This window comes from Dama dama, chromosome 21 (assembly GCF_033118175.1).
Source record: "Dama dama isolate Ldn47 chromosome 21, ASM3311817v1, whole genome shotgun sequence".
Lineage (NCBI taxonomy): Eukaryota > Metazoa > Chordata > Mammalia > Artiodactyla > Cervidae > Dama > Dama dama.
The window spans coordinates 20,360,241-20,372,406 of record NC_083701.1 but is presented as its reverse complement, the minus strand read 5'-3'; positions in this window follow the sequence as shown (position 1 = coordinate 20,372,406).

The following is a 12,166-nucleotide window of genomic DNA, read 5'->3' as shown; positions in this document are numbered from 1 at the left end:
TGTGCCTATATATTTGTGTGTGCACTCATGTATGTGCTTTCTTTGCATGGAACATATCTAGAATTCACACAAACAGAACTACCTGAAAAGAAGAGAAATTGCTTTACTCTTCTTGTCAGTATAATATCTCTGAGAAGCAGAAAGAAAAAGAAACAGACCCAGCTGCTTCCATGAGCTCTTTGTGCCAGAGATGAACCAGGCAGCACTTCCTAGTGAGCAGAGGGTCAGGGACACAGCAGAGACTGCCTGGACGGAGGGTGATTTCCAGACGACACATGTGGTCACCACCACATGTGGTCAGGACAGAGCCTTCATGTCAAGATGGGAGGTTGCCCTGTGACCTGCTTGTGGCGTCTCATGGCTCCCCTCTACCCAGTCTCAGGGTCCACGCTTCTCCATACTGAATAACTGCCCTCCTCACCTCGGGAGCTCCTGTGGCCTCAGACTACAGCTCACAGCTCAAGACTCCATTGTAACAATGCCACTTCCTCCAGGAAGCCTTCCCTGACTTCCTGCCCCCAGAGCTGAGGAGGCTCTGTTGCGTCCACTGTCTTGATAGCCATTAACATCAACTGCAAGCATCAGGCTCTGAGGGGCAGACCTTTCTGCTCCCCAGGACACCCATGTCCCCCAGGGCAGAGTGAGTGAGTGCAAGCCTCTTAGTCGTGTTGACTCTTTGTGACACCATGGACTATACAGTCCATGGAATTCTCCAGGCCAGAATACTGGAGTGGGTAGCCGTTTGCTTCTCCAGGGGATCTTCCCAAATGAGGGATCGAACCCAGATCTCCCTCATTGAGGGTGGATTCTTTACCAGCTGAGCCACCAGGGAAGCCCAAGAATACAGGAGTGGGTAGCCTATCCCTTCTCCAGAGGATCTTCTCGATCTTCCCAGGAATCGAACCTACGTCTCCTGCATTGCAGGTGGATTCTTTACCAGCTGAGCTACCAGGTAAGCCCAAGCCCCAGGGCATGTTTATCAACAAAACAAGGAGACAGGATCCCAGGAAACGGAGATCAACGAAAGGGACAGGGTGGCAGGGGAGAGGGAAGGGGTGCCTGCACGGTTGCCACAGAGACGAAGCAGGTTTTGGGGTCTGAGCATCACAGGGCAGAGGCCCAGTCACCCTGCTGCGTCCTGTCCACGGGCCCGGAAGCTTCTGGGCCGGGTGGCTGGCAACAGTCCCTTTCACGTTTATAAAAAATATTCAACCACCGTCCTTTGTCATAATAGTTAAGCATCAAATATCACGGGCCCACCTATATATAATACAAATATTTTTAAAGATTTCACCTACTACAGAGTAGATTTTTGGATCAAGTTAGAATATTTTCCCTTTTTAATAATTCCAGGCCAATTGTAAACCCATACCGCCCTCTGCTGGTCATTGTGTGCCTAATATAAAAATCTACGTGGACCTTGTCTGTGGAGAGGTATCAACAACCTCAGATGCTCAGATGACAGCACCCTTAAGGCAGAAGGCGAAGAGCCTCTTGATGAAAGTGAAAGAGGAGAGTGGAAAAGTTGGCTTAAAACTCAACGTTCAAAAAACTAAGATCACGGCATCCGGTTTCATCACTTCATGGCAAGTAGATGGGGAAACAATGGAAACAGTGACAGATTTTATTTTCTGGGCTCCAAAATCACCGGAGATGGTGACTGCAACCATGAAATTAAAAGACGCTTGCTCCTTGGAAGAAAAGCTATGACCAACCAAGACAGCATATTAAAAAACAGAGACATTACTTAGCAACAAGGGTCCATCTAGTCAAAACTATGATTTTTCCAGTAATCATGTGTGGATGTGAGAGTTGGACTATAAGGAAAGCTGAGCACCAAAGAACTGATGCTTTTGAACTGTGGTGTTGGAAAAGACTCTTGAGAGTCCCTTGTACTGCAAAGAACACCTGGGTTCTGTTCTTGACTTCGCTGTTAGCTGACGGCCTCTAACACTGTAAACGAATCTGATAAACAAACCAGTCCATCCTAAAGGAAATCAGTCTTGAATGTTCATTGAAAGGACTGATGCTGAAGCTGAAAATCCAATACTTTGGCCACCTGATGCAAAGAACTGACTCATTGGAAAAGACCCTGATGCTGGGAAAGTTTGAAGGCAGGAGGAGAAGGGGGTGACAGAGGATGAGATGGTTGGATGACATCACCGACTCGATAGACTTGAGTCTGAGCAAATTCCAGGAGTTGGTGATGGAAAGGAAAGCCTGGCATGCTGCAATCTATGGGGTCTCAAAGAGTAAGACACGAATGAGCGACTGAACTGAACCGAACTGAACTGACCTGAATCTGTGAAGAACCCAGCATTCCCCAGAAAACAAACTATTTTTCCCAAAGTGAATGAGTTTTTTTCTGAAACTTATTTTCCAACAAACAAAACTTTCAAATTTTTATTTTTACCTTTTTATTTCTTTAATTTTTAAGCAGACCCACTTACTTAAAGGTAATCTTCAGATAGTTTTAGACTATTTATCTTAGAATACTTTTATCTTTTTATAATCTTAGAGTCTTTCTTAGAATACTTTTATCAAAATGCCACTGATAAAAAGTTAAAACAATAAAATATGTGCAATAGAAGAACTCCTCTCAAATTACACATATTTTAAAGACACTTTTATTTCATGCTTTTTATTTTCCATTTAATATATTTTCATATATGAACATAATTCTAAGATAAAGCTATAACCAAGACATCCCATACATTTCACTAATTCTCCAGATAGATTGCATCCACCAAAATGGATGGATTTAATTCACTAATTTATTTTTTATTTTTCATTTTTTAAATTATGAAAATGTTGACATGTTAAGAGTTTGATAATAGCATCACAGACAACTGAAATAGAAAGTAACAGGCAGCCGGAATTTGAAACTCATAGATCAGCTTGCTTTCTAAGACCGTGACCTCAGGCAGATATTTACTGTAACTCAGCCTCAGCTTCCTCATCCTCAGACCACAGGTAGCACGGACCACTGCACCATTGTTATGAATAATAACACGTGTTTCACAGAGTGTGACGCTGCTGCAGTCACCCAGCCTCTTCCTGCGCAGAGCTGGGGCTCAGGAGATGCCACTTCTTCTGTCTTCCTTGTCTGAGCAGCAGTTCTCATGGGTGTGCCTTAAAACACTGGCACATACTAGGCTCTCAATAATACTGCTGGTGAGTGGATATTTTTAGCATATGATGGCTGCAAGTGGAGAGATTTTAGCATATTCTGGGGTCTGTGTCCAGCCCAAATGCTTTTCTCATTCAACACATTAAAGGAGCTCTAATGGAAACAAAACATGAAACTATGGATTTATGGCATTGTTCCTGAAAGCAGAGGAATATATAATGCATCCTTTCTTAGTCTTTGTTTGGTTTCCATGGAAACGACTGTGGCAGGTGAGATTGCTATGTATTTATCACAGACAGTTACCTCTATTACTTCTATTTCCTTGATGTAGAAATACGAGAACAGTTCAGAGGACAGGGACGTGGAGAAGAATATCTGTACCAACAGGTGACGAGTGCCTCATGTGCCTCACAATGTCCACTCATCACCTGTGGGTCTGCACCCAGCATTGTTCCATCTCCACCTCTCCACTAAGTGCTCTGCCTCCGAGGGCAGGTGACTGTCTCAGCTGACTGTGTCCTCACGGGGTCTCTGCACAAGGAGACTTTGCATGTAGGGCAGCCAAGGGCGAGCTCGCCAGGGAAGGGTCAGTAAACACTGGCTCCATTACAAAGTTAATTTGAATGTTTGAAAAAGATCAGTGAAAGCAAAGGGCTCTTAATCTTCTTTGAAACAAATAGGAAAAAATTGAAAATACATATATTCATGCGAGTGGGTTGCACACAGAAATAATCATCGACAGCACGGTCTGAAGGATTTCAGGCCCTGCATCCGCCCTAAAGCCCCACACATATCACCTGGTGCATCTTATCGCATCCTGACGAGGTTTATTATCTCAATTTCATCCACGAGGCTAGAAATGATCATAAAAGAAATATGGCGTGGTTTTTAATAAAATAAGCTTTGTGATCAGAAACACCTGGGTTCTGTTTTTGACTTCACTGCTAGCTGATGGCCTCGGACTACTTGAACGAATCTGATAAAGATTTAAACTGTAATATCCGTTTTCTCTTGTACTAAAGACGCATCAGCTGTAAAACAACAGTGCCACATGGATGGCAGTGCAGCTGCAGGAACTCGCCTGCAAACCACCTCTGAACACAAAGGGCTTGGGTTTGATAGCTGGAAGCTTGGCATTTGTATCAGGAGCCATAAACACATTTGTACCCCTTGGCCTAATGATTTTACTTCTAGAACTGTTTTCTGTGACATCGAACGTATTTACTGTAGCATCATTTGTAACACTGACCACCCAGAAACAAACAATGTCCACAAACAGAAGATACTAAAACACATAAGGATATGTCCACGTGATGGAATATTGTGTGTGAGGGTTGCTCACTCAGTCATGTCCGACTCTTTGCAACCATGGAATATTGTGTAGTTATTTATCATTACAAACCTAAGGAAGATTTAATAACAGGAAAATCCTTAGGATGCAATGCTAAATAGAAGAGTAGAACACAGTTCTGCTGGACATTATTATCTCACAACATATGCAATGTGTATAGAAAGAAGTCTGAAAACTAATACAACAAAGTGTTACCAAAGGCTCTGTTAGAGTGCTAATAGCAATATAACAAATTTTTCTTCATTTCCCACGTCTTTCAAAAACTGTATATTCTTTTTAACAATGTAACCCGATTTATTTTTTATAAGTATAATAGAGAGTAGCCTTTTTTTCTTTTCTAAGGATCCCCAGTAACACTATTACCTTTAGAGGAAAACACACTTGATCAATTTAAAAGCTGTCATTTTTCAGCCTTTAACAAAACCTCCAAGAAATAAACAAAAAACAATACATCTGGAAAATATGATATCACTGGGCTGCTTCACATGGGAATCAAATAGTTTAGGGTGTCTTAATACATCAAAGGATTACAGTAAAATAAAAGAATAAAGAAACCAAAATGTAAGAGAAAAAATGTTACTTTTAAAGTGTTACAGTTCTCCAGTCTTCGGAAGGACAGATGACTTCATATTAGACAGTTGGGACAGCCTTCATCAAAGCTGTGACTTACAGCTGGAACCCACCGAGTAGTGTGTTCATTTGCTTAAAAGGCAAACAAGAAACTCCAGGGCCGGTGGTTCTGCTAAGCCTGCTGTGCGTCCAGCTGATAAGCTGAAAATAAATTGCACAGTGTTTGGGGAGCCCATTCCTCCCAAGCATCTCGCATCCCTTCCAGGGGGATGAATGCACAAGGATTTCATCATTCTTTCAGTCTTCCTTGAACAGCCCTCAAAGCCAGCCGCGAACCGGGATTAGACCCAACACTTGAAAGGCTGTGATTACAATCCAGCCGAACCTGAGTGGTTTGTGGTTCCTGGACGCCAGCTCCACCGCTCCTGTCTGGGTGTGATACTCATGATATTTGCCTTTGTTTAACACAGACTTGTTCCTCTAGGAAGACTTTTTTTTAAAGCTCAAAATAAAATAAAAAAAACAATAACAAAACATATTTTAACTGTGGAAGGAAAACAGATTGGAATTGATTCCTTTGGTGGTGTCCAGTGGCTGAAGGACCCGTGGGCGGCTGGACCCGGAGGGACGGTTTCCTACCCTGGTCACACGGGCGCCACGGATTGCCACAGAAACCCATGATGAAGCCTCCTCTCTCAGGACATAATCTAAACCCCAACAGAACTTAGTAGATTGTGACTGGGTTACAGTCAGATCAACAGATGGCTCAGTTGTGAGATTGAGAAATACTACTCTCTTCTCTCCTTATGAGGTCACCACATGAAGGTCTCTGGGTCAGTTGCACCCAGATGCTGAGCAAATGGATTTCCAGCCCCTGCATCCTTGCTCGTGTCATCAGGAAGCCATGAGTCATCTGCCGTGAACCATCCGATCCACCGGCAGCTGCAGTCTCCATCTACTTCCCTGGATGGGATGTCCCTCCCACCTGGACTTCCCTCTGGCCCAGTCTCACCTCTGTTTCTATCCTGGTAACATGATGGATTTTCTCAACTGCTTTTTTCAGTATCAATTAAGATTTCCATTTGTTTCTAAATCTATTCATATATTAAGAAAAAAGAATTCAGACTTTGATTCCTTGAGACAGAATAACATCCCTAATCTTGGCTCCTATTTTATTCAGGGAAGTGGAGAGAATTGAGAGAAGAGAGAAATTGCAGATCATATTCCTCATCCTTATTTTGAGTTTCCTGTATGTTTCAGATTTTCAACAGCATTTTAAATAGGATAAGCATGTTCCCAGACTGAGTTTTTAACCCTGTATATAAATATTCAATGATTCTTTTATTTATACATAACACTTCAATACTAAAAAATGCTTAATTTACAGTGATCTTGTTTCATAATATAGACAAAATATGTAGTAGCATTTGGGAGCTATAATTCCTATATTATACAGTTTAGCTAAGGAAAGTGTACAGCTTCGTGATTATTAGTATTGCTAAATCTGCAGGATTGTGCAGCCACCACCAGGGTCCACTTTACAGCATTACCCTCATCCATCTATCCTCATATCCTCATCAGCATTTATTTCCAGTTCTGTCCCACCCCCAAGCCCTTCAGCCCTGCACATCCATGCGTGTATTTTCTGCCTCTAAATATGTGCTTGGACATATCAGACAAATAGATGTTTCTTTTCATTGTTTCACAATGAAATGCCTATCCACTTATTGCAGGATTTTCTTTTTTTTTTAACAATGTTTTGTAATTGTCAGAGTAAAAGTTTTCTACATCTTTTGCTAATCTCTTCTCAAGTGTTTTATTCATTTTGGTGCTGCTGTGAAGCTGCTAACTTCCTTTTCAAGCAGTTCACAGACCACTGATACTTGTATGCTGATCTTGTATCCTGCTTCCTCACTGGGCAGGTTTATTAGTTCTAACCACATTGCAGTAGACTCCGTAGGATTCTTTATGAGTGAGATCGTGTCATCTGAAAATAGAGAAAGTTTTAGCTCTTCCTTTCTAATCTCAATACCTTGTTCTTGCCTGACTTCCTGGCTGGAACCTCCAAACAATGTTGAATAGAAGTGAGGAGGCTGGACATCCTTGTGCTGCTCCTGATCTTAGGTGGAACATTCATCCTTCATCATTAAGTATGTGAGCTGTGTGGCTTTCTTTTCATCAATCTCCTTTGTCATATTGAGAAAAGTCCCTTCCATGTCTAGTCAGTGGCTTGTCTTTATCACACACACACACAAAAAAGTGTTGGATTTTTATCAAGTGTTTCTACTTCATCTGTAAAGGCTCTGCTGGTAGGTGCATTTAAGTTGTAATTCCTATAACTTCTGAATGACCACTTCTGTAATAAAATTGCCTTTTATCGCTAGTAACACTGAGTCTCTTGTGTGATAGTCATGTAGCCACTCCAGTTTTTTATGGGTGCTGTTAGCATCATGCATGTTTTTTTTCATCTTCTTCATTTTAAACTATATGAATGCTTGAATGACATAGAGATGCCCCCCCCAAAAAAAGCACTAACTCAAATTTCCCCTCTCTGATTATAACCCTCAATCACCTCAACTTGTTACCCTCAATGCCCTAGACATCTTAACTCTCAAAAGACTTCAGTGTATGGAGTCCTCTTGTTTTCTTTCCATCAACCTTGTCTTTTCTTTACTCTTCTCTTTAATAAATTGGTTCATTGTATCAATAATATATTTGCTGTTAGTTGATAGTATAGTAGATTTAGCTTGATGTATTAAAAGTAAAAACAACACCATAGGTGTTTATTTCTCTCTAACTAATCAAAAAAAAAAAAAAAAGACAGCTGTGAGTTACTTAAAAAAAGAGAAGAAAACTGCCAACATGGAATTTGTTGAATAAGTACCGAACTAACATATATATAGTCATGTTTCCTAAAACCCCACACACCTCCTCACATAGAATGTACAAATTCCAGCCTTAAGAGCAAGAGCAAAACAGAAATTAAATCTATCTCCCTAATTTATTGCAGTGTAACAAACTTATCCCAGCAATACTCAGGGCTGTAACGCCTTCATACTTACAACTCCAGTCCCAAGAAATAGGACCAATACTTGTATCACAGACTCACCGTCTTCATCGAGACTTTGGCAGGCATCCTTGTTATGTTTGGAAGACTCTGCCTGACCGGCAATATACCCAGATCTGTGGATGCGTCATGTGGTAACAAGGATCTACTGTGCTGCTCAGGTTTGGCTGGAGAATGGCAGAGGTCTCAATCGCTTACTTTGGCTCGGCTCCACTGGCTTCTTGGGCAGCAGTGAAAACACCAACCTGAGGACCCCAGGCAGTAAGGGCGGAGACAGGACCTTATTTCAAAGCAGCCCCAGAGTTGCTTCTACCCAAGCCTGTCAGAAGATGCTTCAAAACAACAAAAAGTAACCGAGGGTCACCTGGCACCTAGAATCCTGACAACGAAAGGCCAAGATTTAGGATTGCTTTCCTAAAGCAAAACTGCTGCTGGATTTGCCAGGGGTCAGCATGAAAGTCACAGTGTCAGTCACTCAGTCATGTCTGACTCAGTGCGACCCCGTGAACTGTAGCCCACCAGGCTCCTCTGTCCCTGGAATTCTCCAGGCAAAAATACTGAAGTGTGTTGCCATTCCCTTCTCCAGGGGTTCTTCCCAACCCAGGGATCGAACCTGGGTCTCCCGCATTGCAGACAGATCCTTCACAGTCTGAACCACCCCAGAGCTCCTTTTAAAAATGTTTTTACAACAACAACAACAAAAGATGTCATTTTTAGGGTGTTGTATTATGGAACTTTAACAATAATAGCTGTCATTCATTCAACTTCTTGCCAGCAGGTCTTACTGTCAGAGAAGCACAGGGCATAACATTTGTGTTCAGACTAACTGGACTCAAGTCTTGTCCACAGGACTGATGGGTGTAACTTGGGCAACTCGTGTGCAAAATGAGTTTTATCCCAACTAACTCAGGACTAGATTAAAGGGATGAGGAGAGGATTCAACACTATCTAGCACAAGGTAAGCACAGAATAAAGGATCGCTCTTAATACTCTGCTCTGTGCTGAGCGCTACAGTTAGCACCTTACACAGGACAACTCAAGTCCTTACAACAGTTTTGAGAGATAATCGTCAATATTCTCATTTCACTAAAGAGTAAACGAGAATTAAATAATTAGCTTGAGGTCACTCAGCTACTATGTGACACTAGTCATTACTCAAATCCAGACCTATTGAACTTCAAAATCTGTGAACATTTTTAACTTGAAAACTGCATAATTTAATGGGCACTCAGGCTGGGTCATATTATTCTTTATTGTACCCTTAACCAAACACAATTACCCCAGTCTGCATAAGGGCTGTTATTGTCTGATTTCCAAATACTCAGAGGTCAATAAATGGTCGATCTACTAATATTCAGTGTAAAAGCCAGTAGACTTAGAGTTAGAACAACTGCCATGTGTATGAAGTCTAGTTCTCAGTCTCACCAGCTGTGAAATAATAAATTATACCTGTCCTAGACAGTTGCTATGAGATGGAAACAAGATTCATAAATATAGTTAGTGCAATTCTTGGCTAAAGGTAGGCGCTCAATTAGTGTTTATTTTCAAAAAAAGAATATATATATATATATATATATATATATATATATGCAGTTCTTATAAGGATATAAAATCCATAAGAAAGGAGAAAGAAAGAGGGAAGAAAGAGAAAGAAAGAAAGAGAGCAAGGGAGGGAAGGAGGGAGATGGGAGGGAAGGAGGCCAGCTCTGCTCATCCTTACCCTCGACCACCAGGAGGCACCAGCCCGGAGAGATGCCTCCAGGTGTCTGTTTGCCTCGAGGACCAGAAGCCTCCAGGGAAAAACCACCAAAGGGTCGAATCCGAAGGCTGCTGCTTCAAGGCTGCAGCAGAGAAGCCCTTTGGCCTCTAGCACTGAATTTGTCAGGGGCCTGTCCTCTCATTAGGCCCCACGTCCTCACATCTCTGTTCTGGGTCACAGGGTGGGAGGTGAAGTCAAGTGTATGCGAAAGGCAAGGCTGTGGGAGACCCAGGGTCAGGATTGCTGCTCTGTCCTGTCCGCTGTGTCATCCGGGAAGTGGAGACCAAGGCAAGTCCAGGTGAGGCCCTAGCTCCTGGGGCTGGACACCATCTAACAGGACATGCCTGACATGGATGAGACAAGAGCTGAGGGTGGTCTCGGGGGGGGGGGGGGTTGGGAAGGGCTTCCGCGGCCTGTGGGCATGGTCAGCCACCTTGGTGATCAGAGACAGAAACAGAGCCATCAAGATGGAGAAGCACCATGACACCCAGGACTCCAGGCAGGAGCTGGGGTCCCTGAGAGGAAGCCTGTGTACACGGTTGGTGGGACAAAGCAGGAGAACTGCTCTTCAAGTACTTCTATTCAAACCCCTTTTTATCCCCAGGCTGACAGAGCTTGAGAAAATATAAGTGCCCTAGAAACAAAGGATTTATAATGGATCATCTTTAATTGTCCTTTCCAAGTCAAAAACTGACCTTTCCTCATCTGAATGTACCAGCCATCACGTTGAGGCTTTGTTTGAGTGGTTGAGTGTAGGTGTATCTGGTGAAATATCTTGAAAATACACAAATTTCAGGGTTCTTATGGAAAAGTGCTGAAAATGATGAAGATGATGGTAAGCACAAAACTTCCTGTGATTTCCAGATTATAATTTGTTAAGCTCACTTTGGAATCCATTTGACTCACTGCTAGTGGAAATAGCTAACATCTCTATTCCAAGTATCTGAGGAGATGCCCCATGTCCAAGACCAAAGGAGAAGCCCTAGCAAGATGGTAGGAGGGGCAAAATCACATTTAGATCAAACCCGCCAGAAATGCTCAGAGGGCTCAAACGTTGTGTGCACCAGGACCCAGAGACCCCACAGAGACTGAGACAGAACTGTGTTTGAGTGTCTCTTGCAGAGGTGCAGGTCAGCAGTGGATTGTTGCAGGGGCAGGGGCTCTGGGTGCAGCAGACCTGGGTATGGCATAAGCCCTCTTGGAGGAGGTCACCATTAACCCCACCATAGAGCCACCAGAACTTACACAGGACTGGGGAAACAAACTCTTGGTGAGCACAAACAGAAATCTGTGCGCATCAGGACCCAGGAGAAAGGAGCAATGACCCCACAAGAGACTGACCAAGACTTGCCCATAAGTGTACAGGAGCCTCCAGCAGAGGCATGGGTCGGCAGTGGCTTGCTGCAGGGCTGGAGGCACTGACTATAACAGTGCATGCATGGGACCTTTTGAAGGAGGTCACTATTACCTTCATTACCTTCACCATAGTTTCAGTTCAGTTCAATCGCTCAGTCATGTCTGACTCTTTCCGAGCCCATGAACTGCAGCACGCCAGGCCTCCCTGTCCATCACCAACTCCCGGAGTCCACCCAAACCCATGCCCATTGAGTCGGTGATGCCATCCAACCATCTCATCCTCTGTTGTCCCCTTCTCCTCCTGCCCTCAATCTTTACCAGCATCAGGGTCTTTTCAAATGAGTCAGTTCTTCACATCAGGTGGCCAAAGTATTGGAGTTTCAGCTTCAACATCAGTCCTTCCAATGAACACCCAGGACTGATCTCCTTTAGGATGGACAGGTTGGATCTCCTTGCAGTTCAAGGGACTCTCAAGAGTCTTCTCCAACACCACAGTTCAAAAGCATCAATTCTTCAGTGCTCAATATAGTCCAACTCTCACATCCATACATGACCACTAGAAAAACCATAGCTTTGACTAGATGGACCTTTGTTGGCAAAGTACTGTCTCTGCTTTTTAATATGCTGTCTAGGTTGGTCATAACTTTCCTTCCAAGGAGTAAGCATCTTTTAATTTCATGGCTGCAGTTACCATCTGCAGTGATTTTGGAGCTCAGAAAAATTAAGTCACCCACTGTTTCCACTGTTACCCCATCTATTTGCCATGAAATGATGGGACCAGATGCCATGATCTTAGTTTTCTTAATGTTGAGCTTTAAGCCAACTTTTTCACTCTCCTCTTTCACTTTCATGAAGAGGCTCTTTAGTTCTTCTTCACTTTCTGCCATAAGGGTGGTGTCATCTGCATGTCTGAGTTTATTGATATTTCTCCTG